The sequence below is a fragment of the Balaenoptera ricei genome, chromosome 3 (assembly GCF_028023285.1).
Source record: "Balaenoptera ricei isolate mBalRic1 chromosome 3, mBalRic1.hap2, whole genome shotgun sequence".
Taxonomy (NCBI): domain Eukaryota; kingdom Metazoa; phylum Chordata; class Mammalia; order Artiodactyla; family Balaenopteridae; genus Balaenoptera; species Balaenoptera ricei.
The window spans coordinates 106659154-106681382 of record NC_082641.1 but is presented as its reverse complement, the minus strand read 5'-3'; the positions used below and the strand labels follow the sequence as shown (position 1 = coordinate 106681382).

Sequence of the window (22229 nt, the reverse complement as noted above, 5' to 3'; positions counted from 1 at the left end):
CAAACTTGGATTTCTCTGCAACTACAGAGAAGCTGTCTGTTGTGAAAAGTGCTGCGTTTGCATTTTTGTGTTGCTGCCTTTCCACTGAAGAGCTCACCTTGCCAAGTCTTTGTGGGCTGGTAATTAGGAAGCCCAGAAAATAAACGACTAACATTTCTTATCAGACATAAATCTTGAGATAAGGAAAGGAATAGTTTTTGCTCGCCAGGGAACGTGGTGTTCCCCGATCTTTAAAAAGAGTAGACTCAGGTAGCAGGGAATCACTCCCTGTTTTGAGAGTAAAGCCAATAAAATCAGTGTATCAAAGATGGGATTAGATAGTCACAGACCTCTCATTTTACAGACAGCAGGACAGGACTTCATGAAAGCTTAATTAATGGCATATGCCCGGATAAAAGAAAATGCATTATTCAAAGGAGAATGGTGGTCAGGGAACTTCATTAAAGAACGTTAGAGGGGTGGAAGTGGGCAGAATTTACTCAGCCCGTCCAGGTGAGAGGCGCCCTGAGCCACAGACGTTCTGCTAGAGGGGCAGTTAGTATTCATGTGCTCATTTTATCATTGTACTAATTATGAATCACCCCTTTGGTGTTAGACACCATGCTGGCCAGCTGTTAAAACAGTGCTGGTAAGATCTCTGCTCCATGCCACTAAGACCTTCTTACTGTCTTTCTCTGTGTCTCTGTTCACCTAAACCCTTCACAATTTGGCCTGTCATGCAGCTTAGTTCAGGGAGAGACTGAACTGATGAAGAGATGCAGGTGCCTAAGTATTTGGTAGCTGTGTTTCTCCCAGTAAATTGTCTTGCTAATCTGTACTTCTCTCTCTTGTAAATTGGTTTGCATTAGCTTGTTCATGCAGACCTCATCTAGCCCAGGTCTATGGTGATCACACCTGTGAGGGGCCTTTCCTGATGCTGCTTCAAGACGGCTCCATGCTCAGAGTTTTCACACTTTGCTTTTACCACTTAGAACATTGGGGATGGAAAGTGGGAGGAAGGATGTAGAAACGAAAATTGAGAAAGTGGACGGAGTGAGGGAAAGGATGGCAAGAGGGATTCAGGACAGAGTGCTAATGAAAAGTATCAAAAAAGAACTGATAATGATATACAGCCTGAAGTGTCAGGGATTTGGTGTACTGATGAGCACGATTTACACTGAAATGTGTAGGAAGGTAAGACGGGTTGATGGATGGATAGAGAAACTGATAGATATGTGATAAACTGAAGATAGCAAAGTGTCAGTTGTAGTGTCTAGCTATGAAGGATATAGGTGTTTACTATAAAATTATGTCAACTTTTCTGTATGTGGAATTTTACATGATAAAATTTTGGGAGGAGAAAGAACTAAGGATTTACTTTCCTTACATTGTCCCTCCCTTAATTCTTTTTTTTTTTTAATAGCTACTTTATTTATTTATTTATTTATTTTTGGCTGTGTTGGGTCTTCGTTTCGTGCGAGGGCTTTCTCCAGTTGCGGCAAGCAGGGGCCACTCTTCATCGCGGTGCGCGGGCCTTTCACTATCGCGGCCTCTCTTGTTGCGGAGCACAGGCTCCAGACGCGCAGGCTCAGTAGTTGTGGCTCACGGGCCTAGTTGCTCCGCGGCATGTGGGATCTTCCCAGACTAGGGCTCGAACCCGTGTCCCCTGCATTAGCAGGCAGATTCTCAACCACTGCGCCACCAGGGAAGCCCCCTCCCTTAATTCTTAATAGGTGGTATTCAAATTCTGAAATCGTGTCACATCTATTCACATGCAGGTAAATATTCTTCCAGAAACTTTTCTCAAAGTAGGCATTGATACTAAATAAACAAAGCAAAAATAAATGCAAGTTGGTGAGAATTGATGGCTGATCCCTAAGAGCTGGCATGGTGTCACTGAGTAAAACTCTTAACGAGCTACATTTCCATCCTGACGGGATAACTTAAGGGCTAGCGTACAGGAACTCAGTGGAAAGATACAGCACTCCTCAGTATCACTTAAATTTTTCAGCTTTTCAGTTAAAAAGACAACTCTTTTAAAAAATTCCTGTTTCCAGACCACCTTTTTGTCTTTCCCTTATTGTTATTGTTTTTTGTCTCTTATTATTGTTATAATATTTGTCTATTTGCCTTATGATCTGAGAAAGAAGCTGAGGATATTTAGTTTGGAGAAGACAGTATATAGGGGAGTCATGACAGTTGACTTCAGTTATCTAAGGGGTACTCAAGAGGAGAGGAAGTTGAGTCAAACAGTATTGTTCCAGAGATAGCATGAGAAACAATGTGGAGGAAACACAAGGAGACAGATTGTGGCACAGCATGAGAAAGCACCCTCCAGCAGTTAGAGCTTGAATCCATAACAAGATAGGATGAGTCCTGGCAAAGACCTCCTGCCCTGGGCAGACTCAGGCAGAGCCTGCCTAGTTGGACATCTTCAGGCAGGCCCAGAGTAACCTCTGGGACCTGGGTCAAGAAGTAATTGGAGGTCTGGCTTACCCCCAACTCCTTCCACCCCTAACCCTCCAGGGACACAGCGCTTGCATGAATGGACACCTCAGCCCTCATAGTCTCTAAGGTGGATACAGCTGTCAGAGATACTTTAGAGAGAATTCTGGTATTTGTGAGATGTTGGATAAGAAGCCCAAGAAGGCCTGTAGGTCCCTCAGAATTCAAGAATAATGTGACTCAAAATGTATAAACTTTCTTATTCAGCTGTAAGAGAAAGGGGAGGGGAAATTTAAATTTAAATTTAAAGTTGAATAAGGGACCTAGATTGGTTGCTTAAGATTTCTGTTTGTACTTTTTGGTTATTCAGATAAAGTTGAAAACAGTTTAACATCATTGTCTTTTTTTTCTTTTTTAAATTTTCTCCAGACAGAACTACTGTATGCTATTAATTCATAGCTTTACCCAAGTCCTTTGGGGATTTCTAAAAATTCAGTTTGCCAACATGTTTTTTATTAGTCATAGACATCAAATGATTTCAGTAACAATAATATTTTCCTTTGCTTTTCTGGCATCCTCTAGCCAGGCAACCCAAGTGCTGTACTTGAATCTAATGGAGTCTGTTATGGTCTCCCTAGTAAGCAGGAGCCCCCCTCAGGGATTACTGAAAGGATAGGAAGGCTTTATAGCTTAGAGGTAAATTCCTATTACCTTGCTCTTTTCCTACTTCTCCTACAGGGTGGACAGAGGGAGGAAATCATGTATTTGTGCAGTGTTTTGAAAAGGAAATATTTATCCGTATCACATTGCTGAATAGCTTGCATTATACCAAGTCAGTGGGAATTAGGAATAATCAGGCAACTATTTATAGAAGAGTTTCAACACAGAGTTGCCAGCACTGTTTAAAATTTCTTGGTCTTTCTACACACTTTGAATCATGGCCTCGGATTCTAAAGCTGGGCTTTGTCAATTACTGGCCATGAGAAATTAGGCCGGACACATGACATCTTCAGGCTCTAGATCCCATTTCATAGAGTTGGTGGGGATTAAATGACATAACACATAAATGACAGTACCCAGTGCTATGTTTGCAATGTAGTGGCTATGTCTTTCTGGTTTTTGTCATTATTCCTTGAAACACATCAGGGAAACTCTAAACTGGCCACTAAAACACTAAAGTATCTTCTCTACAGGTGACTCTGTCACACTTTACAAAAAATAAAATCTATACTTCCTTGAAAGCAAAACTTTTGTCTTTTCTTTCTTCTTTTCCTCCTCCTTTTTCTTCTTCTAAATTACGTTTTCTGCCTGATTGCATTGATCTCCTCCTTACTTTGTATGGGTAGACAAAACTTAATGTCCTGAAACAGACATACAAATAGCCTTGATCCAATCTCCTGCCAGAGCTGGCCCAACGCCTAGGCAAAGTAGGTGGCTGCCTTCCTGGAATGATATGAGTGCTCTGAAGCCCTGCCTCGTGCTTCCTGTGGAATCTCTGTCTTGGGCCTGCCAGAGCACAGCTTCTTCCCATTTTGTCTGGAATCTACCCCATCCAGCCCACCCTCATTCACTTAGAGAGCATACATAACAGGTAGGTTTTGTCTCCAGAGGACCGCTGATAAAATGCCCAGTACCAAGGACATATAAGAGAATGGTTTGAATACAGAAGGTATAGCCAGTTTTCTCCTTTCATTTCTCTTCTAACAACCAGTCATTAATAATGAAACCATTAAAAGTGAGAGTAGCATTTGGATAAAACTCGGCTTAAAACATCAGTTTCACATCTGTTGTTTTGTTTTATGTTTATACTGCCTCAGGTGAATATTTTAAAAGTCCAGGGATAATGAGTATGTGCCATGGGTGTTTCTTAGGGCTCTGTGGCAAGCGTTTGATGTGGGGATCCCTGCACACCGGGTTGCACCTGTGGCTTCATTAACCTTAACCTGCACTCCCAACAGCCGCTGCTCATTGAGGAAACCTAATTGTCATCTATGTTAGCGTCTCTGTTTTGCAGAGGAGAGAGCTGAAGTCCCAGGGAGCTTGAGTTGATCTAATCATGGAGTCTAGTTAGGAAGTAGCTAAATTGATTTGAATCAAGGTCTTTTGATTCCAGATGCTGATTTTTATTTTCAATGGTAACATGAGGCTTCATTAATCAATAGCACCATTACTTTGTCAGGTTCATAAAGGTAACCTTGGATAGTTACAGAGTGAGTACAAGCAGAAAGTCAGTATAACAGAGTTGGTTATAAAAGAGTAGTATTGAAGTGTGATGGCAAGGCCTTTATAGCATGGGTGGTCGTGATAGGCAGGCAGCCTTCCCTTAAAGCCCTCTTTTAACAGGAAGTACTGGACTCAGGTCATTCTATATGATACATATGAGGGTTACATTTGATAGAAAGAATAAGTTTTAGGTAATTGAGATCCTGCTAACTTCAAAAAAATAAGCTGCACCAATATCTACCGGCCAACTTGCTTTCATATAGCATCAGAATATCTGTACTCAAACAAATCCATTTCTGAGATTAACGGGTACTGCTTGTACGTTCCTTCTTTATGTGAGTGTAACCCCGCCTCGACATTCTTACCCAGTAAACATTAATCAGGCTGACAACCGAAATTTTTTTTTTTAACTTCATTATTGGAGTATAATTGCTTTACAATGGTTGCAGCCGAGATTTTTGAGAAAGAACCTACAGTGCAATAAATAGGTTTTTATATTATTAGCTGAGCACAGCACAGAACAAAATAGAGTGTTCAATAGGTCTTGTGAAAAGAAAACGTAGCCAGTGCTTGCTAAAGCCAAATCTACTTTTTGGGCTTACCATCTCAAATCACACCCTGAGAATGGAGGGAGAAGTGCACCTAAGTCACACACCTAACAGAGCCTGCTAGGAAGCCTGTTTTTCAGTCCAACCCTCTCTGGCGACAGAGAAAGCCCAAAGGGCCAAAGATGTGTGTGAAGCAATTTCAGCTTCTCAGCCCCACCTCTACAGGTGATGGTAACATAGGCAAACATCCATAATGGAAGAGCACAGAAATCAGAGGACAGAATATACAGGTGGTGAAAAAGAATTCCTATATCTGCCTTATGACAGTCCTGCTAATCTCCTCCAACATGATTATAAAAATAATGAAGATCTTTTTCTCTGCAATGACTTTATTACTGGGCAGATACTTGTTTTGTTTTTCTGTGCTCAGCACTCCTTTTGAACTTGACTAAGGCTGCCTTCTGGGAAAAATTTTGTAGCTATTGGCCATCTGTGACTTATCTTGAATCATAAAGCACAAGCATGTGTTTGAGGACTGAAAAATTAAGATCCTGAAGCACCAAGTTGCTTAAATCACCTTGAAGGGTTTTTCTGTGTGATAAAGAACCTAATTAAGTTAACCTTCCCAAGAAATATCCCTCTCCTTCAGAAACACCACTCTTCCCTAAGAGCAGTGAAATTATAGGGGATGTAGGCTTAGTGAGAACAGGAGCTGGTCTCAAAACAACTTAACAAATCATAAGGAAATCTAAGTAGAGGAGATGAAAATTATCATAAGAGGAGAAATGATTCTCATATAGCATGAAATAGCTTTGTACAGTGTTTAAGAGAAATTAGAGAAAGCAGCAAAGTAGGAAGTTCTCTGTGATGTGTATTACTTTCCCATGAAATACAATGTTCTAAAAAACTGCTGCTTTCTTAATGCAAAATTGAAACAGTTTTACAGCAGACATTTTTAAGTTTAAGATGAAATGGATTTGATCTCATATAAAAATATTTACGATGTTAAAAGTAAAAGACTGAGTGTATGGGTGAATGTTTTGTAAATTGCTGAATGGCATTGTATTAGTTAATATTGATAGTGATATTATTATTTTAGGATCTTTATTCTTTATAAGTAGAACTTCTGAGATGGTGGTTCTTGGCAATGAATTATTGAGCAAAGGGCTTTACAGTGATACCTATTAGTCAAATATTCTATCGGTGCAATTAAATGAGCAGTTTGTCCATTCTTTAATTTTTCAATTCCTTTAATCTGGTATATGTCTGGAAATAAAAATAATTTCATAAGAGGCAAGAATCTCAAGTCAAGTTTCTCCCTAAGAAAATTTAAAGTTTCCAGTCAGGTTCATTGCAAGCCATGTTTGACAGTTAATTTGACTAAAGACATTTAAATGCATACGGAGAAATCACCAGGAATTAAAGCATCCAGCTTGACTCCTAGCTCAAGATGTGGTTTGTCTTTTTAACTCTTTTACTTGAAAGGGAGGATTCACTTGAATATTAAACTAATCTGACAATATAAATTCAAGTGAGGAGAATAAATTGCTGAAGCAGATGTTGGGAAGTGACAACAGAATCAACGATACATAGTTCACATACACTGAGACCAACTACTTCTATCTAAAACCTCAGACAGTGTTTAACAGTTCAGTTATTATTGCTTCCTAAACATTCTCTTTTCTTGATTTTCCTCTTCTCAGTTTCTTCTCAGCTATCCACTGTAATAAATAGGAAGTCATATTGTAAAAAAAGACTCAGAGGGGATATCAAGTGCCACTAAAACTGTGTCCTGGCCTTCAGTTAGAAAAATCAAATTCTTCAAAGATGCTATAGGAACAAAGCAAGCAGTTGATATTCAAATAAGTTACAAATATACAGTCTTGATGACTGTAGATAAAACCCAATGATCAAAACTGAACTGCTTTAGGGTTCATTTGTCCAAGTGCTGCAAGGCAAGGTCACTTTGGGGGTCTCATTGCAAAGACATTTCATAGTCCCCTCCCCAATTCTGTTCACATTCCTGATACCTTATGAATGTGTACTGATGATGCATGTGTGATAGATGACATTTTATCTAGTATTGGTGACACTGTAGTCTGTGTCCGTTTGATGACAAGAAAACCATGTTTCCAATACTGCAACAAAATTTTTCTTTGCTTTTCTAAAACCTTTCAATCTGGTGATCATTAGCTTAGTCTCTCCCATAGGACTTGCTTGCAGTTTCTGTTCTTGACCACTGGGGCAACCTGTACCATAAACCTTTAAAGATGACCCAAGATATAGCAATGGTTTGCCACACCTGAGAACTTCCATGCTAAAAGGTGTCAGTCCTGCTCTGTGAAGGTGGCTGAACATTTGGGGAAACATTAAGCAATATTTACAACCTAAATTCAGTTTCACTCCTCATAATCCAGCTATGATTTTACTTAAAATTTTTGGGTCGCTTGTGAGTGTGTGTGTGTATGTGTGTGTGTGTGCGATTTAACCCAGAAGGCTTTTTTTTTTTTTAACATCTTTATTGGAGTATAATTGCTTTACAATGGTGTGTTAGTTTCTGCTGTAAAACAAAGTGAATCAGCTATACGTATACATATATCCCCGTATCTCCTCCCTCTTGTGTCTCCCTTCCACCCTCCCTATCCCAAGAGGGATAGTTGCCACAAAGCACTGTTGGCCACAAAGCCCTGAGCTGATCTCCCTGTGCTATGCGGCTGCTTCCCACTAGCTATCTATTTTACACTTGGTAGTGTATATATGTCCATGCCACTCTCTCACTTCGTCCCAGCTTACACTTTCCCCTCCCTGTGTCCTCAAGTCCATTCTCTACATCTGTGTCTTTATTCCTGTCCTGCCCCTAGGTTCCTCAGAACTATTTTTTTTTCTTTTTTAGATTCCATATATATGTGTTAGCATACGGTATTTGTTTTTCTCTTTCTGACTTACTTCACTCTGTAAGACAGTCTCTAGGTCCATCCACCTCACTACAAATAACTCAATTTCATTTCTTTTTATGGATGAGCAATATTCCATTGTATATGTGTATCACATCTTCTTTATCCATTCATCTGTCGATGGACACTTAGGTTGCTGCCATGTCCTGGCTATTGTAAATAGAGCTGCAATGAACATTGTGGTACATGACTCTTTTTGAATTATGGTTTTCTCAGGGTATATGCCCAGCAGTGGGATTGCTGGGTCATATGGCAGTTATATTTTTAGTTTTGTAAGGAACCTCCATACTATTCTCCATAGTGGCTGTATCAATTTACATTCCCACCAGCAGTGCAAGAGGGTTCTCTTTTCTCCACACCCTCTCCAGCATTTACTGTTTGTAGATTTTTTGATGATGGCCATTCTGACTGGTGTGAGGTGATACCTCATTCTGATTTGTATTTCTCTACTGATTAGTGATGTTGAGCATCCTTTCATGTGTTTGTTGGCAATCTGTATATCTTCTTTGGAGAAATGTCTATTTAGGTCTTATGCCCATTTTTGGATTGGGTTGGTTTTTTTTAATATTGAGCTGCATGAGCTGCTTGTAAATTTTGGAGATTAATCCTTTGTCAGTTGCTTTGTTTGCAAATATTTTCTCCCAGTCTGAGGGTTGTCTTTTCATCTTACTTATGGTTTCCTTTGCTGTGCAAAAGCTTTCAAGTTTCATTAGGTGCCAATTGTTAATTTTTGGTTTTATTTCCATTTCTCTAGGAGGTGGGTCAAAAAGGATCTTGCTGTGATTTATGTCAAAGAGTGTTCTGCTTATGTTTTCCTCTAAGGGTTTTATAGTGTCTGGACTTACATTTAAGTCTTTAATCCATTTTGAGTTTATTTTTGTGTATGGTGTTAGGGAGTGTTCTAATATCATTCTTTTACATGTAGCTGTCCAGTTTTCCCAGCACCACTCATTGAAGAGGCTGTCTTTTCTCCATTGAATATTCTTGCCTCCTTTTTCAAAGCTAAGGTGACCATAGTTGCATGGGTTTATCTCTGGGCTTTCTATCCTGTTCCATTGATCTATATTTCTGTTTTTGTCCAGTACCATACTGTCTTGATTACTGTAACTTTGTAGTATAGTCTGAAGTCAGGGAGCCTGATTCTTCCAGCTCCGTTTTTCTTTCTCAAGACTGCATGGCTATACGGGGTCTTTGTGTTTCCATACAAATTGTGAAATGTTTTGTTTTAGTTCTGTGAAGAATGCCATTGGTAGTTTGATGGGGATTGCATTGAATCTGTAGATTGCTTTGGTACTCTAGTCATTTTCACAATGTTGATTCTTCCAATCCAAGAACATGGTATATCTCTCCATCTGTTTGTCTTGTCTTTAATTTCTTTCATCAGTATTTTATAGTTTTCTGCATACAGGTCTTCTGTCTCCTTAGGTAGGTTTATTCCTAGATATTTTATTCTTTTTGTTGCAAGGGTAAATGGGAGTGTTTCCTTAATTTCTCTTTCAGATTTTTCATCATTAGTGTATAGGAATGTAAGAGATTTCTGTGCATTAATTTTGTATCCTGCTACCTTACCAAATGCATTGATTAGTTCTAGTAGTTTTCTGAGCATCTTTAGGATTCTCTATATATAGTATCATGTCATCAGTGAGCAGTCACACTTTTCCTTCTTCTTTTCTGATTTGGATTCTTTTATTTCTTTTTCTTCTCTGATTGCCATGGCTAAAACTTCCAAAACTATGTTGAATAATAATGGTGACAGTGGGCAACCTTGTCTTGTTCCTCATCTTAGTGGAAGTGGTTTCAGTTTTTCACCATTGAGAATGATGTTGGCTGTGGGTTTGTCATATATGGCCTTTATTATGTTGAGGTAAGTTCCCTTCATGCCCACTTTCTGGAGGGTTTTTATCATAAATGGGTGTTGAATGTTGTCAAAAGCTTTTTCTGCATCTATTGAGATGATCATAGGGTTTTTATCCTTCAGTTCGTTAATATGGTGTATCACATTGATTGATTTGTGTATATTGAAGAATCCTTGCATTCCTGGGATAAACGCCACTTGATCATGGTGTATGATCCTTTTAATGTGCTGTTGATTCTGTTTGCTAGTATTTTGTTGAGGATTTTTGCATCTATGTTCATCAGTGATATTGGCCTGTAGTTTTCTTTCTTTGTGACATCTTTGTCTGGTTTTTGTATCAGGGTGATGGTGACCTCATAGAATGAGTTTGGGAGTGTTCCTCCCTCTGCTATATTTTGGAAGAGTTTGAGAAGAATAGGTGTTAGCTCTTCTCTAAATGTTTGATAGAATTTACCTGTGAAGGCATCTGGTCCTGGGCTTTTGTTTGTTGGAAGATTTTTAATCACAGTTTCAATTTCAGTGTTTGTGATTGGTCTGTTTATATTTTCTGTTTCTAGTTCAGTCTCAGAAAGTTGTGCTTTTCTGAGAGTTTGTCCTTTTCTTCCAGGTTGTTCATTTTATTGGCATAGAGTTGCTTGTAGTAATCGCACATGATCCTTTGTATTTCTGCAGTGTCCGTTGTTACTTCTCCTTTTTCATTTCTAATTCTATTGATTTGAGTCTTCTCCCTTTTTTTCTTGTTGAGTCTGGCTAATGGTTTAACAATTTTGTTTATCTTCTCAAAGAACCAGCTTGTAGTTTTATCGATCTTTACTATTGTTTCCTTCCTTTCTTTTTCATTTATTTCTGATCTGATCTTTATGATTTCTTTCCTTCTGCTAACTTTGGGGGGGGTTTTTTGTTCTTTTTTCTCTAATTGCTTTCAGTGTAAAGTTAGGTTATTTATTTGAGATTTTTCATGTTTCTTGGGGTAGGGTTGTATTGCTATAAACTTCCCTCTTAGAGCTGCTTTTGTTGCATCCCATAGGTTTTGGGTCATCATGTTTTCATTGTCATTTGTTTCTGGGTATTTTTTTATTTCCTCTTTGATTTCTTCAGTGATCGCTTGGTTATTTAGTAGTGTATTGCTTAGCTTCCATGTATTTGTATACTTTACAGTTTTTTTCCTGTAATTGATATCTAGTCTCAAAGCGTTGTGTTTGGAAAAGATACTTGAGATGATTTCAATTTTCTTAAATTTACCAAGGCTTGATTTGTGACCCAAGATATGATCTATCCTGGAGAATGTTCCATGAGCACTTGAGAAGAAAGTGTATTCTGTTGTTTTTGGATGGAATATCCTGTAAACATCAATTAAATCCATCTTATTTAATGTGTCATTTAAAGCTTGCGTTTCCTTATTTATTTTCATGTTGGATGATCTGTCCATTAGTGAAAGTGGGGTGTTAAAGTCCCCTATTATGATTGTGTTACTGTCGATTCCCCCTTTTATGGCTGTTAGCATTTGCCTTATGTATTGAGGTGCTTCTATGTTCGGTGCATAAATATTTACAATTGTTATAGCTTCTTCTTGGAGTGATCCCTTGATCATTATGCAGTGTCCTTCTTTGTCACTTGTAATAGTCTTTATTTTAAAGTCTATTTTGTCTGATATGAGAATTGCTACTCCAACTTTCTTTTGATTTCCATTTGCATGGAATAGCTTTTTCCATCCCCTCACTTTCAGTCTGTATGTGTCCCTAGGTCTGAAGTGGGTCTCTTGTAGACAGCATATATATGGGTCTTGTTTTTGTATCCATTCAGCCAGTCTGTGTCTTTCGGTTGGAGCATTTAATCCATTTACATTTAAGGTAATTATTGATATGTATGTTCCTATTACCATTTTCTTAATTGTTTTGGGTTTGTTTTTGTATATCTTTTCCTTCTCTTGTGTTTCCTGGCTAGAGAATTTCCTTTACCATTTATTGTAAAGCTTGTTTGGTGGTGCTGAATTCTCTTAGCTTTTGCTTCTCTGTAAAGGTTTTAATTTCTCCATTGCATCTGAATGAGATCCTTGCTGGGTAGAGTAATCTTGGTTGTAGGCTTTTCCCTTTTATCACTTTAAATAGTCCTGCCACTCCCTTCTGACTTGCAGAGTTTCTGCTGAGAAATTAGCTGTTAACCTTATGGGGATTCCCTTGTTTGTTATTTGTTGTTTTCCCTTGCTGCTTTTCATGTTTTTTCTTTGCATTTAATTTTTGATGGTTTGATTAATGTGTGTCTTGGTGTGTTTCTCCTTGGATTTATCCTGTATGGGACTCTCTGCACTTTCTGGAGTTGATTGACTATTTCCTTTCCCATATTAGGGAAGTTTTCAACTATAAGCTCTTCAAATATTTTCTCAGTCCCTTTCTTTTTCTCTTCTTCTTCTGGGACCCCTATAATTTCAAGTGTTGGTGCATTTAATGTTGTCCCAGAAGTCTCTGAGACTGTCCTCAATTCTTTTCATTCTTTTTTCTTTATTCTGCTCTGTGGTAGTTGTTTCCACTATTTTATCTTCCAGATCACTTATCCATTCTTCTGTCTCAGTTTTTCTGCTATTGATTCCTTCTAGAGAATTTTAAATTTCATTTATGTGCTGTTCATCATTGTTTGTTTGCTCTTTAGTTCTCTAGGTCCTTGTTAAATGTTTCTTGTAATTTCTCCATTCTGTTTCCAAGATTTTGGGTCATCTTTACTGTCATTACTCTGAATTCTTTTTCAGGTAGACTGCCTATTTCCTCTTCACTTGTTTGGTCTGTTGGGTTTTTACTTTGCTCCTTCATCTCCTACATATTTCTCTGTCTTCTCATTTTGCTTAACTTACTGTGTTTGGGTTCTCCTTTTCGGAGGCTGCAGGTTCATAGTTCCCATTGTTTTTGGTGTCTGCCCCCAGTGGCTAAGGTTTGTTCAGTGTGTTGTGTAGGCTTCTTGGTGGAGGGGACTTGTGCCTGTGTTTTGGTGGATGAGGCTGGATCTTGTCTTTCTGGTGGGCAGGACCTCGTCCGATGGTGTGTTTTGGGGTGCCTGTGAACTTATTATGATTTTAGCCTCTCTGCTAATGGGTGGGGCTGTGTTACTGTCTTGCTAGTTGTTTGGCATGGGGTGTCCAGCACTGGAGCTTGCTGGTCATTGAGCTGAGCTGGGTTTTAGCATTGAGATGGAGATCTCTGGGAGAGCTTTCGCTGTTTGATATTATGTAGGGCCGGGAAGTGTCTGGTGGACAAATGTCCTGAACTCAGCTCTACCACCTAAGAGGCTCTGGCCAGAGCCTGGCCGGAGCACCAAGACCCTGTCAGCCACATGGCTCAGAAGAAAAGGAAGAAAAAAAAAGAAGAAGGAAAAGAAAAAAATAAAATAAATAAAGTTATTAAAATTAAAAAATATATTATTAAAAATAAAAAAGTAATTGAAAGAAAGAAAGAAAGAAGAGTGCAACCAAACCAATAAACAAATCCATCCATGGTAACAATCGCTAAAAATTATAAAAAACAAAACCCGACAGACAGAACCCTAGGACAAATGGTAAAAGCACAGCTATACAGACAAAAGCACACAAAGAAGCATACACACACACTCACAAAAAGAGAAAAAGGAAAAAAAAAATTTATAAAACAAAGGAAGAGAGCAACCAAATCACTAATCAAATCTACCAATGATAATAAGCTCTAAATACTAAACTACAATAAACATAAAACCGGAAAGAAATTAGATGCAGGAAGCAAACCCCAAGTCTTCAGTTGCTCCCAAAGTCCACCGCCTCTATTTTGGGATGATTCGTTGTCTATTCAGGTATTCCACAGATGCAGGGTACATCAAGTTGATTGTGGAGATTTAATCCGCTGCTCCTAATGCTGCTGGGAGAGATTTCGCTTTCTCCTCATTGTTTGCACAGCTCCTGGGGTCCAGCTTTGGATTTGGCCCCGCCTCTGCGTATAGGTCGCCTGAGGGCGTCTGTTCCTGCCCGGACAGGACGGGGTTAAAGTAGCAGCTTATTTTGGGGCTCTGGCTCACTCAGGCCGGGGGGAGGGAGGGGTACGGAATGTGGGGTGAGCCTGCGGCAGCAGAGGCCAGTGTGACGTTGCAATAGCCTGAGGCGTGCCGTGTGTTCTCCTGGGGAAGTTGTCCCTGGATCACGGGACCCTGGCAGTCACGGGCTGCACAGGCTCCTGGGAGGAGAGGTGTGGATAGTGACCTGTGCTTGCACACAGGCTTCTTGGTGGCTGCAGCAGCAGCCTTAGCATTTCATGCCCGTCTCTGGTGTCTGCGCTGGTAGCCACAGCTCGCGACCATCTCTGGAGCTCGTTTAGGTGGTGCTCTGAATCCCTTCTCTTCACCCACCCCAAAACAATGGTCTCTTGCCTCTTAGGCAGTTCCAGGCTTTTTCCTGGACCCCCTCCCAGCTAGCTGGCACACTAGCCCCCTTCAGGCTGTGTTCATGCAGCCGACCCCAGTCCTCTCCCTGGGATCTGACCTCCAAAGCCCAAGCCTCAGCTCCTACCCACCACCCGCCCTGGCGGGTGAGCAGACAAACCTCTCAGGCTGGTGAGTGCTGGTCAGCACTGATCCTCTGTGCGGGAATGTCTCCACTTTGCCCTCTGCACCCCTGTTGCTGCACTCTCCTCCATGGCTCCGAAGCTTCCCCATCCCACCCAGCCCCCATCTGTGCCAGTGAAGGGGCTTCTTAGTGTGTGGAAACTTTTCCTCCTTCACAGCTCACTCCCAGAGGTGCAGGTCCCATCCATACTCTTTTGTCCCTGCTTTTTCTTTTTTCTTTTGCCCTACCCTGGAACGTGGGGAGTTTCTTGCCTTTTGGGAAGTCTGAAGTCTTCTGCCAGTGTTCAGTAGGTGTTCTGTAGGAGTTGTTCCACATGTAGATGTATTTTTGATGTATTTGTGGGGAGGAAGGTGATCTCTATGTCTTACTCCACCACCATCTTGAAGGTACCGCCCCCAGTTTTTTTGGTCTTGTCCTCCACTATTTAGAGAAGCTGTCTTGTTTATGTCATGAAGCCACATTTCACAGGTGGTGAGATAAGGATATTTGGATTTATGTATAGTTACTTCAATAGTCCTTAGAACAAAAGTTTAATTTCAGAATCTGATGCTGTATGAGAATCGACTTTTGTGCATTCAAGATGATGTTGCAAAGGCATAACCCCACTGAAAGAGGCATTGTGAATAGTATGCAAAGAGTCAAGGGTTGTGGGGGAGGGAAGGTGTGACAATCATTGGAACTTTTGCTCTGTAGATATTTGGAAGTTTCAGATTGCATATTTCAACAAGTCTAGACAAATGTCTTTGTTTTAAGACAAGTCACCAGATATGGATTGTTCCTTGGTTTTTTGGACTCAAGAGTCTGTCTCTCTTATTTCACTCTCTTGCAAGGTGTTTTCTCTAATTCCATTAAGAAAACCAGCAGTGAAAAGATGGCATATGAATCTAAACTTCCAAACAGGAGTCTTTAAGTAGATCTCAAAGTCCTATCTGGTAGACCTCTAAGCCTGTTCCCATCAACACACCCTTGTTTCTGAGATAGGCAAGGATAAAGCATAGGGAGGGGAACCTGTGTACTGGGCTTAAAGCTACTTGCCTCATCTCTCCCTATTGACTTCTGGTGTCACACTTTCCAGAGTCTGAGACTGATTGTAAGATTTAGGGATAATCAGATGTGTTGTTCTTCAGGAACAAGTTGAAGATTTCTCAAGTTAGACAAATGGTGAGTTGTCTGTTCTGGTCCTGACCCAGAAAACCCACAGGAGCAATATTTGGTCAATGCTTCTTTAGATTTGAACTTCCAGGTCATCCTTAGTAATAGTGGGAACAACACTGACTTGACAGGAGACCACCCAGATCTGGAAATGTCATGTCCCCAGAAATACATCCTTGGGACACCCTGGACTGAATCTAATCCCCTCTAGATAAGAATGAGGCTGACTCAGTGCCAGTCAAGCCTTTATGAAACTAAAGTTTAGGAGATGCACAGCAAGTAAATACTTTTTAACTATCTAAAAGAATGGATAGATGAATAATATGCTCCCTAATTTTGCTCAAATATCATGTGTTGAAGTTAAAACTGACAGCTACTTTCTCTAATTTCAGTTCTATAGTGCCTTATCTAAAGTGACAGTATCAATTACTGAGTCACAAATGCGCTTGGCTTTTCAACTGAAGACAATTTTTTTTCTTTTTAATTGTCATAAAAAGCACGTGACATAAAATTTATTATCACAATCATTTCTAAGTATACAGTTCAGTAGTGCTAAATATATGTACATTGTTGTGCAACTAATCTCCAGAACTGTTTTATTTTGCAGAACTGAGACTCTTATACCCATTATATAACAACTCACCATTTCCCCCTCCTACTTTCTGTTTCTATGAATTTGACTACTCTCATACCTCACATAAGTGGAATTATACAGTATTTGTCTTTTTCTTATTGGCTTGCTTCACTTAGCATAGTGTCCTCAAGTTTCATCCATGTTGTAGCATGTGTCAGAATTTCCTTCCTGTTAAAGGCTGAATAATATTCCATTGAACGTATGTATCAGATTTTGTTTGTCCATTCAACCACTGAAGGACACATGTTGCTTGTACCTCTTGTCTTTGTGTTGAAGACATTTCTTGAAATAGCGATCATAGTAATACGGTAATCACTTGTCTTTCCTAGATGAATTGAAACTTTTAATTACAAATTGCATTTTCATTTACTAAAAATGTTTACTTTTTGTTTTTGTTGTCAACCAGGAACATTGGTCCCAAAGTGGGAAGTCATTTAGAAGCCATCTCAGATATTATTAAATGATTTTGGTAAGATTTCTAAATTAAGCATTTAGTTTATGTCTGACATAGGGCCTTCCTCCTTTTTAATAAAGGAAAGGCCAATGATACTGTCAGTATGACTTACAACTCTTTTGTTAGGAAATGTAAAACCCCACTGACAAACAGGCCTGGGATCATCAGGCAGATATAACTCAAGAATGCAGTAGCGTAAGAAATAGGTAAATTTTAATTTTATTTATTTTTATATTTATTTTTTTATTTTTGGCTCTGTTGGGTCTTTGTTTCTGTGTGAGGGCTTTCTCTAGTTGTGGCAAGCGGGGGCCACTCTTCATCGCAGTGCACAGGCCTTTCCCTATCGCGGGCTCTCTTGTTGCGGAGCACTGGCTCCAGACGCACAGGCTCAGTAGTTGTGGCTCACGGGCCTAGTCGCTCTGCGGCATGTGGGATCCTCCCAGACCAGGGCTCGAACCCGTGTCCCCTGCATTGGCAGGCAGATTCTCAACCACTGCGCCACCAGGGAAGCCCAGAAATAGGTAAATTTTGATAGATATTTAGTGGTTGTTAGAAAAGCAGCACAGAGGAGCAGATGATTATCAGACAAGCTAATTCAGTGATGAGCCTCTCTCTTTCAGCTACCCTTTCAAAAAGGGGCTGTTAAGGCTTCCCCTCCTGCTCTGTACGTCGACATCTGCATATCAGAGCCATCTGAGGAGTTTTGAAAAAAAATACATCGGCTCTAGCTTCTCTCTACTTCTACTCAATCAGAATTGGAAAGAGTTTGGGTATGGGGTTGATAATCTGGTTTTTAAGCTTTCTGGTTGGTTCTGATATGCATATCTGTATAGGTTGACTGGAGGAGTACCTATAGACAAGAGCCAAGTGCTGGTCACAAAGGCAGTATGAGTTTCCTGTGGACATTTGTGTGCTCAGACATCCGAGGGCAGGCAGGAATGTGAGTTGGGGAATTGGGAGAGCAGCAACCACAGTAAGCTGCAGATGGGGAGGTTTCCATGGGGGCTTGGTCCACAAAACGTCTATTTTTTCTTTAGTTTACCAATTTCAGCTGTAGAAAGAAAGGAACTAGTTGGAGCAAAAGAATCTCTGGTTTTGGAAATCATACTATCCTATGGCAGTGCACTTAAGGAATTTGTGAAGTACATCAGCTTCCGTTCTTAGGGTAAATATGAAGAGATAGTAATCAAAGTACCAAAGGGCACCAAGCCATTCAGAGCTCCAGCACTCCCTCCTTCCCAGACTTGGTGAAAAACACCTCAGTCCCTCTGATTTCTGAACTCCCTTGAAACTCTTTGCAGGTCATAGCAGCTGAGGAAAATTCCCACACTTGCTTTCGCACTCATTGCATTGTTCAAAGTCATTTCATCAACTTTCATAAGCTTCAAAGAAATGTAGCAGGAAAATTTTAAGTTCTGTTCCCAAGTCTGTCAACAACACAGAAATCTGAGGCGAGTGCCTTGATATTCACTCTCTAATGACAAATGGAATTTTTTAAACCACCTGAGGGTTTACATATGGATGAATTAACTCATTCTGATTAAATGATTTGAGCCTCGAATGTTCAGGGTGAGGTGGGGGAACAGACACAATGAAAAGGACACTTCAGGAAAATCTCCTTTTTTTTAGCTTTAAAATTATATCTTCTTTTTCTTTTTTAAAAGTAATTCAAGATTTTTTAAAAAAGGAACCTGTGCTTCTTAAATGTTCTAAATCCCTTGATAATCCCCATGTGCACTTAACACACATTCACACACACACACACACACACAGTAGAAAAGAAAAAGAAATGTCATTTTTGTGGCACAGAACACCTCAAAGATCTTTGCTGGCTAGCTTAGTTTTTGTGCATTATAGGGGGAAAAAAACTTTATGGGACCTCAAAGTACTCCAAGGTAACGCCAAGCTATTCCAGTATATGAAAAGGGGGAATCTTAAGTTGACTGAGAGGCTTAATGTGGAGTATAGTTCCTAGACAGTCTTTGATCATTTATTTCTGTTTATTTTTTTTTCTATCTGAAACTGGAGTCACACTGTGCATAATTTTAAAGAGAGAAAAGATGGTATCTAATTGCTTCTCTCTTATTTTCCAATGGGATTGTTATTACTATCTTCTATGATAAAGTAAATGAAGGAAAATCTGTAAATTAGATAAGAAATTATACTAGAGGTGACATTTCTATCAAGCTGGGGGAGCCAAGTGAGCATATCAACAAGGGTTGAATGTTTCTACTGGACTAATCCCAATTTTCCAAGTGCATAAACTACTAGAAAACTTTTTAGTCTAAGACTTTTGAGGATATGTTTTTCTGACCAGGTTAAAATTTTCCAAAGTAGATAAAATTTTAAGAAGAATCAAGCTCATTAGAAAGAGCTGCCTTTGTGAGATCCTCAATAATAATTTAGTTCAACAAACATTATCTGCTATGTGCCAGCCTCTAAACTAGATGCTAGAAATACAAAGGTAAAGCATAATCCCTTCTCTTTGGAAGCTGTTGTCTTGTGAAATAAACAAATATATAACAAAGTTTCAATATAATGTTTTATGGCAGAGTATGTATAGGGTCCTTTGGGAGCACAGAGGAGGGACACTTAACCCTGCCTGGAGGGTCAGATAAGGTTTCCTAGAGGAGATATTGACTTAGCTGAATCTTGAAACACAAGTAGGAGTGAGATAAGTGAAGTAAGGGGTATGTAGACAAGGTCATTCGAGTATGCTCAAGACTGAGGTTCATAAACATTGTCTATGTAGGAATCCTCATGAGGTCAAGCTCAAGATATCAAGATAAAAAGCAAGAGTGATAAAGGCTAGATTATGCATGATCTGTTATACAGTTCTGGGAAGTTTGGGCTTTATTTTCCAGAGAATGGAAGTATTTTAGACTTGGACAAATGCATGCTATAGATAGATCACCCTCACGGCCTGAGGTGAGTAGAATTTTAAGGGAGAAAGTCTAGATACAGGGATTTCAGTTATAAAAGCATTTCAATGGTCCAAATGAACTGAGGAGTAATAGGAAGACAAAAATATTTAGGAAGTAATATTTGATTGAGTGATTGGCTCTGTGTTGGTGGGGTGGTTTGGGGTGGGGGTAGTGGTGAAAGGGAAAGTATTGAATTCCATCATGCAGTGACTTTCAAACTTGATGTATGATTTCCAAACTTTAGTGTCTATAAGAAGTACCTAGTGAGTTTGTTAAAATGGCAATCCAGACTATGGATCAATATGACAGACTGGATTGATTTGGGGACTCATCCTTTCCACTCAAGTCATATGGTAACACAGGAAAATACATTACAGATCTAAAAACATATATATATATATATATATATGGCTTCAAATCTGGAAGGTAAAATATATATCTGGGTCTTAAAAATGCAGTGGAAACTCAAAGCAAGTAATCTTGAACAGGAGTGGAAATGAAGCAGCCTGCAGGGATATTGTGAGCAGACATAAACCTTTAGGGGGGAGTTGTCATGGTCAGTTAGGAATGGGAGTCAAGCTTTGTAGGCCTTGTGCACACAGGTAGGAACTGGAACGGGGCTGTCCTTCCCCTGCATATTCCCTTGAGCTAGGAAGAGGCTTTTCAGTTGGGAAAAATGGCTAAAAAGATACCACCTACCAATTCAGGGACAATGCAAGAATGGAGGAAACGTGTGGCAAAGAATCATCCTGGAGAAATATGAATCTCAAATCCATGTCATGTATGGTGTGTGATTCTGATTCATACTTGTCATACAGAAACTGTTAGCCAAAAATACTTTTTAAAACGGTTCAGAAATAATGAAACATGAAGGGTTCTAAGAGAGGCAAACTTGGAACTGAATGTTTGGAGCCCCCATGGAAGCTATTCCCACTGAAGATAAGCTCACAGACCAAAATCACAAGGCACAAAAGTTGACTTACTGCAATGAGTGAGAGGAAGTCAGTATACACAACAAATAGAAGAACTCACACCCAGGAACTATTGACAATAGAGGAATTAAAGGGGTTTTAATGTTCAAAAATAATTTTGAGACTCTTATGACAAAAATAAGGGATTATAGAGAAAAAGAAAAAGTATGTAAAAGAACCAAGCAAAAATTTGAAAATAAAAACTATGATGATTGAAAAATGTATGTGTTAAAAGACAAGAGACTTAAGACATTGGTAGACAATCTGGGGGTTCATGAGAACCTACAGAAATGAAGAGATGGGAAATATGGAAGAGCGTTTAAGAAACATAGGGTAGGGAAGAGAATCTCCAAGGTAAGTCTAACATGTTTTCCAGAAAGAAAGAAGAGAGAATGAAGGAGAGGCAGTATCTGAGGTAAAAATGGTGGAACATTTTCCAGAAATTAAGATAGAATTCCTTAGGCTTAAAAATTACATTGAGTTCTAGCAGGAAAAGTTTAAAATAGGCATCATGGGTCCTACTTCTAGAGATTCGAATTCACCAAATACTTATTACTATAAATATTTACAACCTTCAGGATCTCATGGCAGACCTAGACTCTGTTATTGTTACACAGAGTTCTCTGGCACCCCTGTTGGTAAATTGTGTGAGATACACTAATAGCTAGACAGGCGTGTGGGCTCAGGGCAAATCATTTTACATAACTGGGAGCTATGTGGTCATATCCAAATGTTATCAGGAAGGATCTAGTGAGAGGGTGAGTTTAAATATACAAGAAAGAAGTGAACAGTTGATATTCTAAGATTCCTGAGATGGTGCGAGAATGGGATCTAAAACCAGATGGGTGTTAACCCAGAAGAAGTAGGTACACCTATATGTGTGGTGGTAGGAAGGAGAAGAGTCCTGTCTGATAACCTTTCTAGGAGAACTTTTAGCTCTAAAAGATAGAGAGGTACGAGAATCAAAGCACTCCCTGTGCTGACCCCTGCATATGGTTCTTGTTTGTAAACCACTGAGACCAATTTAAATACAAAACAAATTTACTGCCGAGAAACTTGGAGAATCAAACTGGGAAACGTGCTGGTCACAAGGGAGACTTTGCAGCAGCCAGAACAGCTAACACTCGACAGAACTAGTTCAGAGTTGCAGGCAGCGCAGACTGCAAGTCCTTCATTACGGCCCTGAATGAGGGATGCTTCCTACAGCTCCCGCTACCCCTGCCTCTGCTGCTTTGGAAACTGAAATTTGCTCCGGCCCCTAGGAATCCTCCCTGACTTTTTCTGTGCATCTTCAACTCCCAATTCACAGCGCAGGGAATGTGCATCTGGTTGGCCGTATTCTTTCACTCTGGCTGCAAGGGAACCTGGAAGGTAATCTGGCCTGCTTGGCCCGGTGGCTGTGCTTTTTTTTTGAAGACCTACATAATGGAGAATTCCCCCTCTTAGGTAAGGGGATTAGAATTCTACGCAGCTCAAAATGTCCTCTGAGATTGCTGCTGCATCCCGTGGAGCAC

At 39.7% G+C, this 22229-nt stretch overlaps 1 protein-coding gene across 1 annotated transcript in view; it reads right to left on the bottom strand.

Moving 5' to 3' along the window:
- The window catches only part of CCDC192 (coiled-coil domain containing 192), a 159963-nt gene that overhangs the window by 63969 nt on the left and 73765 nt on the right, over nt 1–22229 (bottom strand). The window lies entirely within an intron of this gene.